The 20703-nt window shown below is 31.1% G+C and overlaps 1 protein-coding gene across 3 annotated transcripts in view; it reads left to right on the forward strand.

Annotated features, from left to right (window-relative positions):
- Positions 1 to 20703, forward strand: part of LOC124357501 (prothoracicostatic peptides-like) — a 235031-nt gene that overhangs the window by 136126 nt on the left and 78202 nt on the right. The window lies entirely within an intron of this gene.

Here is a 20703-nt window from a genome sequence, read left to right on the forward strand (position 1 = left end):
TCTCGTGACAGAAGCCACTGTCACCGCTGTCAAGTTATTAGATTCCGAAATCCCGGAGCTGAGTGGAATCTCTTAGCTTTAATATTTTACTTAGAGTGCTTACAGATTTATTATATTAGTTCTACAATGTTTCGCAACCAATTATTATGTATGATTTTACATAATAATTATTGTAACCAAAGCATACCCTCTGTTGTTTTTGAGGTCCATAACCTCTATTTTCCCCTGCTTTAGCATTCCAAAGTTCTTTAGATAAAGACTGTTAAACACCACAAACCTTGAACGTTTTGAACTGTTATAATTACCTGAAGGAGAATGTTCAAGTGAATTCCATAGATTTGAGAGTAAACCTCAATAATCAAAATCAATCAAGTGTTCGTTTGGTAGTTGTTTGAGTAAGTGCAATCCTAGGAAAGGTTTTAAAACAGTTTTCATTAATGTAAAAATCGGACAAGTAACAACTTACTAAGATAACTTGAAGATACTATAAAAGCAATAGATGAGTGGTAAGGTAGGTTTTATAAATTATTACCATCTCTAAACTGTACATCTACTTACCCACATGGCTGAGAATAAACTAATGGCTTTTGAATTTGAGTAGATGTAACTGGAGATAGCATTTTGGGTTGAGCTACGTTGTCTTATGCATTAGAATAGACATATACCAGCTAGTTTTGGGGTTTCCATACGATTATATACATGGTGGGTTTTTTTAATGCTATAGTAATCTTGGAAATTATAAATCTGACAGCAAACTTTAATTGAGGAACCTTTCCTTGTTTTTAGAGACATTTAAAAATATGCATTTTAAACTTTAAAAACTACCGCCATTTTACAATATGGCGGTAAACTCTGTTTTTCTTATGGAGCACTGTGTATTTTATTATTATTAAAATGGAAAAGGTAAATGTAAGACCTTTTACTCGGCAATCTTTTGATATTTTCCTTAATAACTGAGGTATTGGACCTGAAAATGTTGCAATTCCTTATGGAGCTTAACACTGAGAAAACTCATTTTTAATTAAGCTCCCATTTGGATACTCTACACTGGGAATTTTGCTATGTTCTTAAGATATTTTATAATTCGCTAAACAGGAAAGAAGATTTATTCATGTTTAAGAGTGTTTTTGTTCATTCAAAAGGGGGGAGGGTTAATAACAATGGCGCTCTACTCATAAAATATTTATTTAGTTTAAATGTGTATACTTACTTAACGGTTGTGTAGAAACTATTTATAAATACATATTTTAAATATCATAAAGGCGAATGGAAAATTCCCAAATTTAAGATGTTAGGTTTGCAGAATAGCTGAACATTATGTACACAAGTTTTTAAATATGCGCGTATTTTAATATTATTAGTAAGTCTGTCGCAACCGATATGTTGTCATTTTCAAACCCACTTTTAGGTATAAGGAGTATAATTCATAAGTAGTTGAGCATGGGAGTAAGAACATGTTTTTAGACTCAGCCAAATGTCTCTTAGGACACTTTTTTCACAGGCTCGTTAATTACTGTATCTAATACACAGCCTATCCCTGCTTTTTTAGATCTTATTTGGCTAACGGGATCCCATGTTACAATTTTTTCTGTTTCGTAATTCAACCAGCATCAGATCCAGTCGCAGCCGCCTTTACACATGCAGTACCGGCAAGTTGAATACCATGACCATTCGTTCTGTATTAGCTTAGGGAATGCAAAGTAGTTTATAATATATTGCATAGCGCGTTCTCGTAAATTTCGTTATTTGGCAACAGGCCCAACGCCGGATATCTTAATGGCGCCTTTCTCTTGTGTATATTCGTTGGGAGTCAGTTTATTTCGAACTCAACTGATATTTACGACTGGGTATTTTATACAAAATGTCATGCTTTTAGGAGGTATAATTAGATGTCACTAAGATTAGTGTTATCTTGAGAAACTATAAGTCAATTCTGGTGCACTATATTATCGTCACGTCTTATTCTTGTCACTAATATCATTGTTTATAAGTGGGATGTTTATAGCGATTTTAAAGTGAAATATATGTGTGTGTGTGTGTGTGTGTGTGTGTTTTAGCAGTTAATAGTTATTCTATAGTCAAACTGATTACACTCAAATAGTATTTGCTTACCTTGCATGCGCTCTGTACTTTGCTACGTCCGGTATCTAAGATTCTATAAATTAGTAACCAGCGATTTCAAAGATTTGCAGACTCTTTTTATAAGGAGGTTCTTATAAAAAGTATACCAAGACTATCTTACTTTAGTCCAACAAGATTCTAAGTAACGCCTCTGCATGCCATTACTTAACGCTTGTTGGTTGATTGGATTAATAAGGGGAAGTAGGAAGTAACTCTTTTATACAAAGTAGGAATAGCCACACCACGGCTTCGCAGAGGTTGCATACAAAATTTCTTATAACTCAACCATTCCGATAGTTACAGCACATGTTTTCCTGTATCACATATTAAAATGTCATATTATAGTATTCAGTTTCTATTTATTTTTTCTTCCTGATATCATTGCCCATAAGTAAAATTATTCACGAACGCTCAGCCGAATTCCATAAAATGGCATGTACCATTATTGAACTCAGTGTTGCCTATATAGAAATGAAGCTTCATGTAAAATTTTAATACTTTAAGTTAGTTCGTTTTCGAGATATCATTTGGACAAAAACAGATATTAAATTTGTCCAACTCTTCGAGAGAGCTTCGGCTTCGCTAAAACTTGCTCAGTAATATATGTTAACTTCTCCAAGAAAGATTTTTAGTTCCACCCCTTACCATTAATACAGAATAGTTCAGATTCAAAAATAGATCATAATAGTAAATTATTTTCTTTTGACGTTGCTAGAAAATTATATTCAAGAGAAATAGGAAGGCAAAGTTCTGGAATTGATAAAAATGTCGCTGGATGCCACAAATAAAATTGAACTAAAGGTAGCAGACGTAAAGAACGCTAAAAAGAGCAAGCGGCAGAGTCAGGTGCTGCCTTGTAACAAACTTAGCAGGTAATCACGACAGATTACTTCGAGTCTGCTAATGAAAAAGTCTATTAAATCAGTAGCCCAATATGAAATTATACGCTAAAGCTGTTGCGGTGGAGTTTCCAGTAAAATCCTTCAGGAATATCACCACTTTTAGTCTTTGCGATAGCGGCATTTACGGAATCCAAACTTGTTTAGGATTAAAGTAATAATAATAAAGTTACTAATATCCAATGCATATGAATGTTTTTATTGTGTATGACAATGTTCACTTATATTTTACAAATGATTCATACTCAGAGTGTATTATTGTTCATCGCTGTTGAAAAATTAAAAATCAATTAGTATGTGGATGTATTTTACAGTACACAATTTAATCAGTACTGCTATAGTAGGCCTAGTTAAACTTCTAATGTCTTGTTCAATATCTCGTAACTAGAAACTATGAAGTAACTGTTTACAATAAGTAAAATATTTAAGAATAATAGTTTTTTGTCAATTTGATTTGTAAAATATAACAAATGATTCATACTCAGAGTGTATTATTGTTCAAAATTACCTGATGAAAAATTAAAAATCAATTAGTATGTGGATGTATTTTACAGTACACAATTTAATCAGTACTGCTATAGTAGGCCTAGTTAAACTTCTAATGTCTTGTTCAATATCTCGTAACTAGAAACTATGAAGTAACTGTTTACAATAAGTAAAATATTTAAGAATAATAGTTTTTTGTCAATTTGATTTGTAAAATATAACAAATGATTCATACTCAGAGTGTATTATTGTTCAAAATTACCTGATGAAAAATTAAAAATCAATTAGTATGTGGATGTATTTTACAGTACACAATTTAATCAGTACTGCTATAGTAGGCCTAGTTAAACTTCTAATGTCTTGTTCAATATCTCGTAACTAGAAACTATGAAGTAACTGTTTACAATAAGTAAAATATTTAAGAATAATAGTTTTTTGTCAATTTGATTTGTAAAATATAACAAATGATTCATACTCAGAGTGTATTATTGTTCAAAATTACCTGATGAAAAATTAAAAATCAATTAGTATGTGGATGTATTTTACAGTACACAATTTAATCAGTACTGCTATAGTAGGCCTAGTTAAACTTCTAATGTCTTGTTCAATATCTCGTAACTAGAAACTATGAAGTAACTGTTTACAATAAGTAAAATATTTAAGAATAATAGTTTTTTGTCAATTTGATTTGTAAAATATAACAAATGATTCATACTCAGAGTGTATTATTGTTCAAAATTACCTGATGAAAAATTAAAAATCAATTAGTATGTGGATGTATTTTACAGTACACAATTTAATCAGTACTGCTATTAGTAGGCCTAGTTAAACTTCTAATGTCTTGTTCAATATCTCGTAATTAGAAACTATGAAGTAGGCTAACTGTTTACAATAAGTAAAATATTTAAGAATAATAGTTTTTAGTCAATTTTATTTGTAAAATACGACTTGTTATTCCACGTACAAAAGTATGTCATATTATTCTTTTAATTGACAAGTTTGTATGGATTAAAAATAATTATATAGTAAAGTTGTGAAATTCTAACAGAAATACGTTATAAAAATTATAAAATCTTTATAAAACTTATCACAACTCAAGGTTATTTATTTTACATATGCAATCAATCATACGCAATATATTTTATATATTCAAATTGCCTCCCCTAATATTATTATTTTTATAGATGTTATTTCCCAGCTATCAACCTAATTAATTTATATAACAATAAATAATAAATAGTATATTATTGCTGTTTGGAACGTTTTTGTTGCTTTTATCTTCCATGTTAAAGGTAAAACATTTAGTTCTTGATCTTACGCAGCCCGTAAGATTAAATAATATACTTGATATACTTAAACTAATATACTTAAATATATATACTACGGCTCATATCACGTCAAAACATAGCTCACACAATGAAATCCTTGAAATATTGTGGATAGTCACATTCAATCAACACATAGAGGTTGCACGGATCTGCAAATGAGACAGATACCTAATGAACCGCACCTAATGATCAATATAACTTTATCGCAAGTTGTAAGTTTAAATTCTTAGTTTTAATTTCTTAACTAAAATTTTGTATTAACGACGGAAGATTGGACTGAAAATAGTATTTCGGACGTTTGCCATCGTTATTGTTTTACAAAATGCATAACACATAACTTTTCTTACTCTTTTTTCTTTCTTCTTTTAATGTCAGTCCATTGCCTCAAGTTCTAAATTTTATGTACTATTTGCACTTACTCACCTGAAAAAGAGGATAGATTTCAATCCTCAAAACGTTGTGTGTTATGTGTTTTTTTTTACAATTTAACGCAATCTTCTTTTTAATGTTAATTTCTTTCTTTATCATATATAAAATTTATCTTTAATTATAGATGTCCTTAATTTTTCTGATTTTCTATATACATTGAGATCTCAGGATGGCTATTGTTATAACTTTTGAAACAGAATAGTGCCTCAGCTATTAAACTTTGTGTAGCAAAACTGTAAATAGTTTTTAAATTCTCGATTCGTTTACAGTAACTTTTTTTCTTTTGTGGTATGTCAAAAGATCAAATTTGAAACCTTTTTTACTAACCGACAAACTCCTATCATGCTTAAAACTCTTAGAAAATATTCAATAACAAATCAGCAACACTACTGATCGTGTGTATACTCAGCACGATCGTTATCACAATAGTTTGCCACCGAAACTTGCTATTAGGTCATAGCGAATGTACCAAAAACATATCCAATCAATTAGGTTTTAGTGTAGCTGCGCATTATCTAAATGTTTTAAGTATTTTTTCCAAATATATATAATTGTAGGTTTTTACAATAATAAAATATTTTTCTTTATAGCATAACTCCATCTCTATAGTATAGTATTCCACATTGTATAAAACTTTCATATACATTATAAAATTTAAAATATTAGGGCTTCCAAATTATTGACAATATTATATCATTACTAACATGCCAGCCATCGTAGAGTCTTTATAGCACTAGCGTTGTTCACATTGACCTTCAAAATTATTACTGAATCTTTAATTTGACATTTTCAGAATAAATCCACTTCCATTTTTATTCATTACAGTTACAGGAATGGATTTTATTTTTGCATTTAATGTCACGCTTATATTAAAGAAATATTCTCAGTTTGTCCTCTTAATCCTATGAAATACAGTGTTAAAATTTAAATTATTCTATTAATTCGTTTATATAACACATTTTCTACAATTTATTTTATAGTTTTATGATTATAATTTCGTAAATATTAGCTGCCATACTATTTGAGAAGCTCGCATTTGAATTTGGTAACCGATTTTATTGGTGAAAGTATTTAAATCTTCTATATGTCTAAATAAAGATTTTATTATAAAATCCTGTATTAAATAGCTTCAATCGTGGTATGTTTCAAAGCTATATGATACAAACAAAACTATATTACGTAAAACATTAAGTTCATAGCAATATTGATGAAATGAGGAGTAAATAAATATTGTCCCAACAATGTAAGTGTTTGTTTTCAAGACACGAACATCAATTTGGATATTATGTGAGTTGAAATGTGTATATCGTCTTTTTATAAAAAAGACATCCTTTCCGAGAGCTATTTCATATTCTGCTATAAAATACTTATATTTTACTATACAAAGCGACCAGCTGTTATACTCGTATTTTAGTATAAGGTAATAGCTGTTCCAGAATTATTTCTAATTTATTATTTCTTTATCACCATTATCACATTAATAGTAATGTTTTAAGATACTCAAAATTTATAAACATACATTGATTTTATCAGTATAAATTTATAGAAGAATCAGGGAAAAGTTTAATTGAAACACGGAAAAAACTCCGTGTATTTTATTGCATTGAACCTTTTAAGTAACACATCGCCTATCAGGAAATGTTATGAACAAAGCGTGAAAGACCTCAGTTCCACATTTAACTTTTAACATTTTTAAGAAAAGTGGGCACAAGGAATGTAATTTATGATACACAAAGCTCAAAATGAAAGCAACTCAAATTTCCCTTTAGGGATCAGTGTAATAAGTGGCTTGATCAGCCTTTTGTAATAATTTGAAAAATTAGTTCAATAAGATGATTAATAATTAAATGTAGCCTAAAATAATTTGCTTCCTGCATCAGCATAAAATATTTAAAATAATTAAGCTTACAATTGTTTTTGTGGTGAGGACAAAGTTTTCATGTCTATAAGGGACATAGCCTACGCATCAAGGGAACGTCTTCATTTCATTAGCGGACACGTTGACACAAACCGCTTTATACGGAGTACAAGTTTTATGACGTGGTAATATACCACAGCATCATTCACAGACGTATAATTTAACATTATTCTGTTCCTTTCACTAACTTTGAACTTAGGAAAGGTAGAATTTGTTTCACAGAGTTAATTCGTTAAAAGCATAATTAAAATAATCAGGATATAAGAATATTTATTTAATACAAATAATAAGTTTGTCTACAACTGTAATGAGTCATATATGAGATATTTTCCATCAAGTTAAATAATTATGAGTTTTCGTATTAAATAAAACTAGAATCTATCTTCGAATTTTTAAAACTGTTAATAGCTAAACAGTCCAATATTGTAATAACAGGGCAGTACGTGTGATTACATTACATCCAATCTGCCATTAGAACTTTTTTAAGCCCACTGTAATTTTCAAGACAGTAACATATCTTAAATATACAGTTCTTTTGTTTTAATTACGTTTTTGAGTATGGAGGTTACCTGCAACCTAAATTACAAGGACTTGTTTTTCGGTAAGTGCATCATATTTTGAGCCAGTGGTTCATTTACGGAGTACAACCTAAAACATTTGCTACAGATGTGCAGGTAGTTTTCAGTACGTAGCAGTACTGTTTCAAGTACGCTTGACGAGGTTTCTGATTATTAATGGAAGTAAAAGATGAAGTGTGCCTGTTAAAGGTCAATGGGAGATAGTGGGATAAGGAGAGCGAGAGTGATGAAGGGATAACTGGGGACTCGACGTGTCTTATCAACAGATAAGTCCTTGACAATGTGAGAGAAACCCTGACTAGAACAAATTAGCCTCTTAAAATCTATCTAAAGATCATTTCCCTCATCATCAATCAATTCCCTTGTTATTGCGTTACATTATTTCAAAACGCGATTTCTTTTGTCCATTATATATTAGATATATTTGTACTAGAAGCAAAATATTTATATCTTAATTTTTACGGTCTAGTTCATTCACAGGCTTAAATAAAAATGTGTAAATTCAAACGTATAAAAAGTGCTATTGAATTACTAAAAGCACTGAAATGGCCCCTCTAACGTACCAGTGGGTGGCTTGTCGACGGTCGAGGGACAAGCACTGTGTGATGACCGGTCGCACCCTCCCTCAACTTCCGTCATAATACCAGCCTGAAGAAACTTTGATTGGATTGCAAAGTTGTTCATCAGTTGATGCTTCCACAGTTGAGTATTTCTTCAATCTAATTTAAAGTGGGATGGCCACATTCATACACTCAAAGTATTTACGTTTATGTACTGCTTCAATTCAATAACTTTAAAGTGTGCCATTAGATTCCATTAAAATGTCTAGATATAGATTATATTGACGCCACCTATTATCGGTTGAACTTTAAGAGGCTGGACTGATTTTATTTTTCATCTATCTGTCTGTCCGCATTATCACGAAATATTAAGACTTTTGCTTAAAGCTTAATTATTACATAATGAACATTGGGTGTAGATGGTGGTGAATTATCTCCATTCTACTTTAGAGAAAACTTATAGATTTTTCTTAATTTTATCTATGATGGCAATGATAAATTTGTAAATAATAAATTTATCAATAAACTGAGTATTATCTTAACTATTGAGATGCCGTAGTTGTATCTTAACTACGTTACGGCATCTTAACGTTAAAGATGCCGTAAAGTTGTAAAACTATGAAAATGTTGCCGTGAATTACAACAGTTAAACGCCTACATACCCATTATACTTGGCCGACTATTATGTTTTATGGGTAAAAATATTTGTAATTAGATTTAGCAACTTTTGTTCTTTAAAGGTTTTTATAATCTTATTAGTTTTTACGGTACTAAGCTTTGAAACCAACCTTCCACCATACTGAAATATGATATGATAAGTTTTTTCTCTTGATTTGAGACTGAAATAAAAAAGTTATATCAAATTGTAGTTTTATATCTTTACTGGTGTCTAAAATAAGAAACACAAACAGACGGACGGATAGACGATAAACGGAAAGAGATAGACAATTGATTGATTGTAGGTTTCAGCTCCTCTTTCTTCATTGATCAATATCCTAAAATTTGTGCAAAGAGATCTTACACCCTGTATACATGTACATATCATTTTAATCATTGTGTTTATATTTTCAAAAATTTTCGCAATGATTCTGCCTCGTATTGCCTTTGACATATTCATTTTCTTAAACTATAAAACTATCATAGCTAATCATTTTTAACAATTAGTTATTATAACAATCAGCTGGTGATATTTATTTAAAGTCATGACCAGTCAGTTGTTTTAATAGCAGTTGTTTCGACAAACAATTCATGGTTTTTAATTTAAAGAACAGTTATTCATCGTCATATAGAATATGTACTTCATCATATTATATATATATATAATATATATATATATATATATATATATATTTATATAAAACAGTTTCCTTCGTTTATTGCTGGTTATTTGATAACTTCAAGTCTAAACATACTCAAGTATATAAAGATTTTGTAGGATTTTAATAAATCTAATACTGTTCCTTTTAGGATAATGTTTCAAAAGTTGTAATGATTTTTTTTTAGTCTGAGGTTGAAGTGGAATTAAAATATTTGTTGTACAGTGATGCCTTTATATGTATAGAAAATTCTTGAAGGAATTTCAATAATGTCTTAAACTAGCAAACAGCTAATTCTGATACATGATAATAACTAAAAAGACTAATATAAATAGTTTAATGTTCTTCAGTTTGTGAGTAACGAAATTTACATAAACATTACGTTTAGTGCTAACTCAATGCCTGTTTGTAAGTTGTGGTAGATATTGTTTGTAGAAGTGACACAAACTCTGCTACCTGGAGGTGGACACACGTCGCCACGATAACATTGTGTTCGGTTCATCAGTGCTAACTCAATGCCTGTTTGTAAGTTGTGGTAGATATTGTTTGTAGAAGTGACACAAACTCTGCTACCTGGAAGTGGACACACGTCGCCACAATAACATTGTGTACGGTTCATCAGTACTAACTCAATGCCTGTTTGTAAGTTGTGGTAGATATTGTTTGTAGAAGTGACACAAACTCTGCTGTCTGGAAATGGACACACGTCGCCACGATAACATTGTGTTCGGTTCATCAGTGCTAACTCAATGCCTGTTTGTAAGTTGTGGTAGATATTGTTTGTAGAAGTGACACAAACTCTGCTGCCAGGAAGTGGACACACGTCGCCACGATAACATTGTGTTCGGTTCATCAGTGCTAACTCAATGCCTGTTTGTAAGTTGTGGTAGATATTGTTTGTAGAAGTGACACAAAGTCTGCTGCCAGGAAGTGGACACACGTCGCCATGATAACATTGTGTTCGGTTCATCAGTGCTAACTCAATGCCTGTTTGTAAGTTGTGGTAGATATTGTTTGTAGAAGTGACACAAAGTCTGCTGCCAGGAAGTGGACACACGTCGCCACGATAACATTGTGTACGGTTCATCAGTACTAACTCAATGCCTGTTTGGCTCTGAAACTGTTTTCTTTCCCTTCCCAGTAAATTGGAAATTGATTTAACACCTGAGACGGGTCTGTAAAAGAAAGAAGCTAAGATGTATTGTTCTAAGCTGCTTTCACGTCGCAACTGAATTCCAGTTTATAGCGCAAATAATTGTAAATCGGCATTGATGTCTTGTATATTACTTGAGTAATATATGTTACAGTTTATTGAGAATATTTTACCACTTTGATAATATACTAGGTCTAAATATTTTATATTTGAACTCCTCGCAGCCTGATATTTATATAAAAACAGGCCAAATATAAGCCTCAGCTCAAAAGCGCATACGTTATAGAAGCTCATTTTCAAGATAATTTTAGAGTCACGTGAATCTCCAAATTGTGTCTGATTTGTTAATAGGGGCACCGGTTCGAATTGAAGTGCGTCGATTCATTAACACACCTGTTATTGTTTAGAATTACTTGTATGCATGGTATCTTTTTAAATGGGGCACAATTTTGATCTTGGAAACGAAACTATATATTTTAGACCCATTGTAATACATGTATTTTTTCATTTATATGTATATGTATCTAAATTTTAAATTTGCCACCATCTTCCGGTATAGTGGTTAACTTTTTATATTTTCCTTAATAATAAAGATAATATGAGAGCTCAGTGTTGAGATATCTTATGGGTTTAAAAAATGAGAAAACCTACTTTGTATACCTAGTTCTCCATTTGAATATTCTCTATATATATCAAATCTTAAATTTAAGGATTTTCCTTATTTTTTAGATATTTGTACATTTCCATTCAAAACTGTACATGTTTAACAAACAAAATCGTATATTAGCTGAAAAGGTTTAAGCCAGAACGTCGTTTTCTATTCATACAATTTGAACAAACAAAAACGCTATTACCGTGAATAAATCTCTTTACCGTTTCCACCTTTAAAATTCTTAAAAACGAAGAAATATTACCCGATTTACGGTTTTAGATTTACAGTTTATAATATTTAAATGGGCGCCTATTTTAAAAATATTACGTTCACAATATTAAACACCGTAAGGATTTTCAAAACTTTGAGCTTTTGTATCCGTTATAAGGATAAAATATATAAAAAATATAAAACATATGGCAAGAATTTAAAATACTTTAAAATAATTTTCTTATCAAAAATAATTTTTTGACAGGAAAGTTTTATTTTCTAAATATAAAGTTTCTAACCACAGCAGCTTTTGAAACTTATAACTACATACTTTTAAATGTCCCTAAATCTAGGAAAGGTTCCCTATTTAAAGTTTGCTGTGAGATTGATAGTTTCATTTCCAAGATCACAATTGAGATCCGTTTAAAAAAGAAACCCTCTACAGTTCAGAAGCCGAAAGCCGATGTACATTTATAACACACGTTCTGGGTTTGGAAATCGATAGAGAACTTTCTCCAGCGAAATAAATCGATCGACGGCAGCGCTAGTTTGTGTGAGGGTTAAAATGTGAGGGGAGTATAGAAAAATTTTAAAATATCAACAGGTATTCATGTTTAAAACAAACTGCTAGACATATTTATCTTCATGGTAAGAAAAAATATTATTTAAGAAAATTATCGTTATATATAAATAATATATTCTTTATATACCAACCTCTAAAATTCTAGCGCGGCTGACTATCGACTTTTGCTAGGGGGAAATGTGTATATTGATTCGATAAAAATAGATTTTGTACTTATAGAATTCAAATTGAGTCTCGGCTCCCAGAATAGTAGTCTGACAAAGATATACAAATTTTAACAGTGACCCAAGACACTCATGCCAACAACTGTAAAATCATGTAGGACCTATTTTTTATATATCGCTTCAAAAACAGCTTCAATTTTATTTTAAATTTATAAAACAATAAAAATTATAAATTTCTTGCAATTTGGTAATAAAATATTTTCTAAAACTGCGATGTAGTTCAATGAACTTTAGAGTTCACTAATAATGGGTTAATATATATTCGTTCAAGATAGTTCAGTAAGGTTTATATTGAGTTTTAGCAAATATTTTGAATAACATGGTATTATAACCTCACACATTTTTGAAAATCCTTCGAGAACGTTTTCTGAAGACCAAGATCAGCGCACAACCCACGCATATTATGAAACAATACTGCAAACTTATTTTCCTTGTGTGAATTTAATAACAAGGCTTACGATATAAACTGAGTGAAAAAACTGTAAAAAGTGGTAAAATATTCTTTTAATTCAAACTAAAGAGATGTTTAATAATACAGCCATTCTACAGTAGTAATTTTCTAATAATTCAGTATAATTTTTCCATAAGTAGTATTTGAACCATCCTTATTCCAATTTTCCGTTGCTATTGTTAGCTTTAATTACGTTGCAATGTAAGGATAACTGGGATAACTATATCTGTGGACAGTCTAGTGGAATAAATGAACTGTCTTAGATGAAAAGACCACGTCATCACAATCAATAATGTGGTTCGTTGAATCCTGTTCCGATTCCTGATTGTCTCTGAAGTTGTTTTATTTTCATTCCAACTGTTAAAAATAACTGTTTGGAGTGAGACGATGATAAGAGCTTTTCATCATACAGTTATTGTCTGAGTGCGAAGACCATGTGAATACAATCAATGCTGTATACTTAACCACAGTGATGTCACCTATCCATTTTCTGTATGTGTCTTTTATTGCCTTGAAATGGTCCGTGAGTTATCTTTTTAACTTTGCATCAATTATTGGATTAACCGTTGGAAAGGCCTTACGGTGAACTGAGATGTAATCAGATAACCAACCAAAGGTAAGCTCTCCCAGTGCTATATACATGTTAAAAATGTTATGGTTTAACATTTTATTTTAAAGTACAGTAGTACTTTTTGTCCTTTGCGCAATATATAGAAATTAAAACCATAACTGAATGTCCTCTGCTAATGTGTTTCACATTAAATTAGAATCCTTTGTTTGAAGTTTATTTTTGGCAATGGAAGGATTGTGAAGGAAAAGGGATTTTCCGTACATGTATGACTGAACAATGGCAAATGTGTGGAATATTCCTGTTTCCTTAATTAGAAAAATAGGAAAGAAATTGAAGACTGTGAAATATTCAAATGGAGCTTTACGTTAAACTCCGATGACTTCCATGACGAACCATAACCGAATCGTATGCATGTACGTATATTTACGGATTTTGGTAAGTATATTTTATTTATTTAAGCCGTTGTTAGTCTCAATTTTGTTTTACTTATACAACAATTTCACGCCATTTTTTTTAATTTTTTTCATCGTTTTGACTGTGCTCTCACCAATCACTGTCACCAAGATTGTGATAGAAATATAGTAGACAATTATCTGAGTCTCTGCTAATGCTAATAGAAGTTCGCCAGCCACCAGCGAACTCAGTGGTACCGCTGCTCAGTTGTAGGCAGCTCGCAGGTGGCGATGTTGCCCGCATACCCAACACTGCTAATTATGGCATTACACCTGCCGACTTTTTAATGAGCTACTTCTCTCTTCTTAGTCTCGTTATTTTCTCTCTTCCATCCGTCTTCTCCATTTCCTGTCTTTTAAACTCATGCGACACAACGTTTCTCTTTAGATTTGTTCTCTTTTAACGTGATCTCTTAAACTGTATGAAACATATGGGTAAAAGGCCGCGGGCACAGCTTTGTCCCAAGATCTTAATGCAATGCTTCTTGATGTCCTTTGAAGTATTCAAGTGTTCTTTCTTAATACTTCAAGTTTAGTTTTCTTCAGATTTATGTGTAACTATATTCAATATGACCGCTTTTAGTAAGCATTAGTAATACAATTTCTGCAGCTGATTTAGCTTATAGTCAATATAACAAATATTAAACTAAACCCTTTTCAAACATTTAATATATTGTAAACACATATTTTGGCGCTGAACCGTCTATAATGTAATAAATCCAAAAATAAATAAGTGAATATACTTATACAGTATGTAAAATTTAAATTTAAATTACATTTTAGATTTACATAGTTGTAATTTTGTATTCTGTATTTAATTTTTTTTTTCAAATTAGATTATTCTTTTAAGTTATAATAAGGAAGCCCTACAATGTTGACTTAATAATATAATCTTTTTGATTATTTAAATAAAATCATTTTAAATATGTCATCACACTATACTTCATTGATTTTGAACTTTTATAGTATATTATTAGGAATTCATTCAGTGTAATGATTAGCACATCAAAAATAAATAAATACTATCTTATTACAAACAGGAATAAAAAGTAGCTAAATTAGCTTAACGCATTCATTGAAAACAAAATGTATACATTACAGGAATCTGCAGTAAACATCTTAAAGTTTCTTGTAAAGAATTTTCCGGTTATGTTTCTTTTCTTAAAGGAAAAAGTTGCGAGGTAAAACTTTTTAATTGGCAACATACGACTGAAATACCACAAGAAAACAAAACCAAGTGTTTCTTAAAACTTGCTGTCTCTCGTTGCTATAAAAAATATGGCCGTTTGGAAACTTTGCTACATACGTGTTGTGGATCTGGAAGAAACTCCATCATTATTTTAACTGTTAAATAACTGAAAAAAATTGCAAACCATTTAAGATTGTATATATTAAATTTTTAATAAACCCCCTTTTTATGAAATGGGGAGAGAATGACCTACTCAAAACTTTAGTATATTATTAGGCTACCTATTAAATTATTGGTCTAAATCCAAACGTGTTGGAAAATTATAAACACATTTTTAAGGAAGCAGTACCCTTTTTAGATGTGAAATGGTTGAGACTAGTAATTTTTACAACTATGGAACGTGGACTAGGGAAAGGTACAGAGTGACCCAACAACAATGCTTCAAGTTAGCGAACATGGGCGTGAAGTTTATCAACACAGTTCTTGCCCACAATAAGGTATAGCTGTCTCAACACACTTTTAAAATTTGCTAAAAAAGTATTTAATCTCAAAGGTGTTGTAGAGTGTATGTGAGTATATGAACGGTTAGCTTATTACCTAATGGGATGACGCCTGGGGGAATGAAATCTTATATGATTTTTATTGCTGTTATGAGTTTTTCAATAATCTTGTAATGTTTATACTTTGTACTTTCATATGCTTCATTACAATCAGTATTAAATGGGTATTTTTTTATAATTTAATACATATTTTAAGCTGTCACATGTCATAAAATGAAAGATTGTCATACGACAGTTAAAATTTATTATTATTTACTGTTACTACTTTACTCTTGAAGGAAACAGGATTTTTCCGGACATTTGCCATCGTTAAGTGAAACAAGAAAACAGTAACACTACGTTTCGAGATCTGCAATCTGATCTCTTCTTCAGGTAAAGAACTAACCTAATACATGATTACAAACTAGGTTAAAATAAACAAATCTTACTAAAGCGTAGTGGCACGCCTGAGTCAGGAATCACAACCTACATGTTGTATGTCAACTTCACTAACACTAAAGACATGCACTTAATAAAAAAACTATACAAAACACCAATCATTAAACTAAACTACGGAATACAGGTCACAATGTGTCTTCACTCGTCTACTAACCATTTACGACTGACCAGAGGGGGTAGCCAATGGTAATCGTGACGGTCGGCTAAAACAAGATGGCGGAAATTCAAGGGAAGGGGAACAGGAATGGGCCCTTTCGTTATTATTGGTTCATGCGAGATGAACTTCTTAAAACCATATTGTGACTCCGCATTGGTTTATTGCAAATATCCGATCCGTTTGATACTTTTGGTATTCTCTTTAGTTCATTTTTTAGAATTGGCAACCAAAGCGGCCTAATCTCGACTGATGGTTGACTGATTAGGTTAGTTCTTTACCTGAAGAAGAGATCAGATTGCAGATCTCGAAACGTAGTGTTTACTGTTTTCTTGTTTCACTTAACGATGGCAAATGTCCGGAAAAATCCTGTTTCCTTCACAATCCTTCCATCGTCAAAAATAACCTTCAAACAAAGGACTTTACTCTTGTTACAGTTATTATTTCAAATAAAGTAAATATACCCACATTTTACATTAAGAGTATAATAAATGTTTTTCAAATCATTATATCAAACATTTTCCATTTTGTGTACATGATTTCACAAACTGAGATTATTCAAGTTCTTCAGGTTCTTTCCTATGCTGTGTAAAATTATAGGGGCTGCCATTTATAAATTTAGAATTTTCTTCTATATTTTCCATTTAGAATATCCATATCTAGACAATAGGCATTAAGATTAAATATCGGTGTGAAAAATCTGGTAGAAACACGAACGGGGTTATATCTCGTATGTACTGGAAATTATTAGTATCATAATATGAGTGTTCTATGTATAAGATCATTCAAAGCTAAAAACAATTAAATTTAACCCAGGACGAATTGTTTAAATTGTAAAATACAGTAAGGATATTAATTTTTATATTGTTTAAATTTATCTTTTTTTGTATTCTAAATGTTACAAGTTGTACAAGTTTCTTCCTTCTGGCTTAAGTATCATCACGAAATCATCCACTGTAAATTATTATTCATCTTTACGAATTGTTCAGTAATATAGGTGATTATGCATGTGCATTACAATGGTTTACTTTGAGAAAATTTCAAAAACCTGGTACGTTTTAATGATGAATATGCTGTTGATCATGTTGCAAATATGTTTTATTTGGCTGGCTTTTTGAAAACATTTAACTATGTAGGTATATATACGTATTATAATACTGTATACACTATTATAATTCTTTTAATTTAAGTGAACTAATATCATGTAGCAAGAGAAATTTATATTCAATATATCTCTGGCTATAACTTTGTTGATACTGATAATTTGTATGTGGCTGCACAATTCGTGATATATTTATACGGAGAAATAACATTATTTCTTTAATTTTTAAATGGAATAAATGATACAATATTCCGAATCAATAATTGCTGTGGTAAAAAATCAGTTTTTTGCAGCTACTCGTACAGTACATCATTACGAGTTTCACCACGATTTCACGAGTAAAACCAAACGAAACTTCCTGCATCGAACTAATCAAAGTTTCTTCAGCCGCTCTAATCTGCGGAGATTCTCCTCAATTGAACCACAACTAATTATAATGGGGCTGGCTGCGACTGGTCTGTCAAGGGCGGAAATAGTTTGGCTCCGGGCCAGACGTGGACAGTCGTTGTGCAAAGCTAACACTTCGATATTGAATAATTGAACAATTATGAGTAATGGTAAGGCCCGCCGCAGGGACGGATGGACCCTTCTAGAGTTTACAGAGAAATAACTTACCCTCTGTAATTTCCTCATGAATATTGAGCTCCGCAGAAGTAAGCTACGACGAATTACCCTACAATACCAATTGTATGATCAACTTACAATTACTATTTACAGGATTTTTTTCTCTTATCAAAGAGAATTGTTGAAGACTGTGATAACAAATTGAAACAAATTCAATATTTACTTAAATAAACAAGTTCTCCAACTAAGAATTCACCTGTTAAATAAATGCATAAATCAAATAAAAATTGTGTAAATTTAGTGTACTTTCTTTTAAAAATCGTTTAGTGCATAAATACTAAATATCTACTGCCTTTAGATCCTCTGTTTTTAAATCAGATAATATGTTATCTGAATTGGAGTTATTTACACATTTTGTATAAAATGTTCTCATAAAACTTTAACACTACAATCTGAGTTTTAAACCGTTCTCTTAGCCAAGTTGGAGGAAATTTACTGTAGATGTGGAAGGTAGATCAATGTAAAGTTTGGTTGTTCTACAAACCGATGCATGTTTTTTTATGAAAGTAATGCAATCAGTTTTTATTGTACATACTTTTTTTATTTCAAAGTCATCTCCGTTTAATACATCTTCTCTGAAGGCCGAAAAAAGTATTGATAAAATCATTTCACGAGGTTTTATAGGTATTTAAATCAGAGGTTTTGGGTATTTTGCAATCAGCTCCGGTAAAAATCATCTAAATATAATAATGCGTTTTATCACCACTATGTATGATTTAAGCAAATTATATTTAATGAAAAATCTTTAAAAATCAGGTGCATTTTAAGAAATTATGACTTAAGGGAATTAAATATTTTAAGTTTCATTCACATAAATACTAAAAAACGCCTTATATTTATTTTGTTGTTTTCAGGAAAGGTACCTTAAAGGGTAGTCTCTAAAAATGTAAAAAATTTATTAGGGACGGTGTAGACCCGCCTTAAGACAGCCGAAAAGATAAATAAGCACATTTATTTTGAGATCTTATTAAAAGTATATGTTGTTGTGACAGATAAATCATAAGTTATTAATCCAAATTATTATTTAAGTTAAAAACGTTGAAAATGAAACCTTTTGTCTACCGCCGTTAGACTGACAAGTTTGACTTGTCGGATATGATATTTGTACAAAGACGTCCATCAACTGAAAGTCACTATGGTGACGTAAGTTTGCAGCTACCAAAATACAATCAGCCCTCACAAAGCTACTTGACTTCAGTTCATTTAACTTCGAGAATGAAAGCCCCAATCTGCAGGAAGTCCTTAGATCAGTTGTCTTCAGCGTGATGAATGCTCTGTCGCTTTCACAGGCTGTCACTATCTTTATTCGACCGTTGATATTATCTGAAAAGCGACAGAGATTTTTCTCTTAACGTCCAATTACTGGCTTGATCTTTTCAGATTTAAAGAAAATCTTTCCACAATTTATTAAAGAAATGCTATTAATTCTGCAATCGATGTGAACTGTTGGCATTGCGTTTAGTACTAAAGTACTGATATTTGGATTTAAGCTGTACGTCGTTGATTACAAAATCAAGAGCAACAAATCAAGAAGATCATACTATATAATTTGGAGAGTTAATTGGTTGTTTATAGTTTATACAGACCTGTGCAAAAATATAAATTGCTCCTTTTATATATATACTAGCGGGCCCGGCGCGCTTTGCTGCGCATTTCAATAATTTTTTGCAAAAGTTGCCCGCGGCTTCGCACGCAATTTCCCGTTGAAAACAGTACACTATATTCACTTATTCTTTTTCTATCACATTCTAAACATTGCTGAGATAATTGATAGTCGTTCCATCGTGAGCCTCTTGGGCGTATTATGAAGGTATGTACCATATTCCTGCCTCTATCTAGCTGTTACCCACGGCTTCGCACGCAAATCTTAAGAACCGAAGTCCTTATATTACTTAGTAATTTTTTTTTTTACTATAATAAATTTTAGATTAAATTAGTTATATCTCCGATGCCACGATTGAGCTTGCTTTGTTGTCTCGATCGAGAGAATATGTACACACGGAGTTTTGAGAACCATACTTCTGTCAAAAAAAACAACTAAGGTTGATTTTATAACATTCTTTATATTTGTAGCCAACGTAAGATAGTAATTATGATATCTGCATTACTCTTCTGATCAAGCATGAGCATGGTTTATATTAAATAAATATTGCAGTTAAAGGTGAATTTTTACGTCAAATTTGAATTGTATTATCTGGATAGTAAAGTCTATGTTTAACAGTGATTGCAAAAACAGTTTAAACAAAATTTGTCGTTTCTCTTAAGCTTACTCTATGCTTTAAAACTATAAGTGTAATATATGTTTACAAAGAACAGCTGATTAAAAATTTGAAAAGACGTTAACATATGTTTGCTGCAATGCATTTCTTATGGGTATTTCTGTAACCAGTGGGGCGGAATCCTGAATCGGGAAAGGGATGGGCATAGCTTATAAACCTTCTCCGTGGAAAAATACATATACGTACAAATTTTCATCATGATCGGTCCAATAGTTCACGATTCCATAAAGGACAAACATACAAACATTCATTTATATATATATAGATATATATATATATATATATATATATACATATAAGGAGACCAGAGCCATATTTTGGTGGATTTTAGATTATTAAGTTGTCCCCTTTAATCTAAGAATCTAATATAAGAAATATATATTTTGATGGTTTATAAAGTGTATCAATTCAAATTGTATTCTATAT

This window comes from Homalodisca vitripennis, chromosome 3, assembly GCF_021130785.1.
Source record: "Homalodisca vitripennis isolate AUS2020 chromosome 3, UT_GWSS_2.1, whole genome shotgun sequence".
In the NCBI taxonomy this organism is placed as follows: domain Eukaryota; kingdom Metazoa; phylum Arthropoda; class Insecta; order Hemiptera; family Cicadellidae; genus Homalodisca; species Homalodisca vitripennis.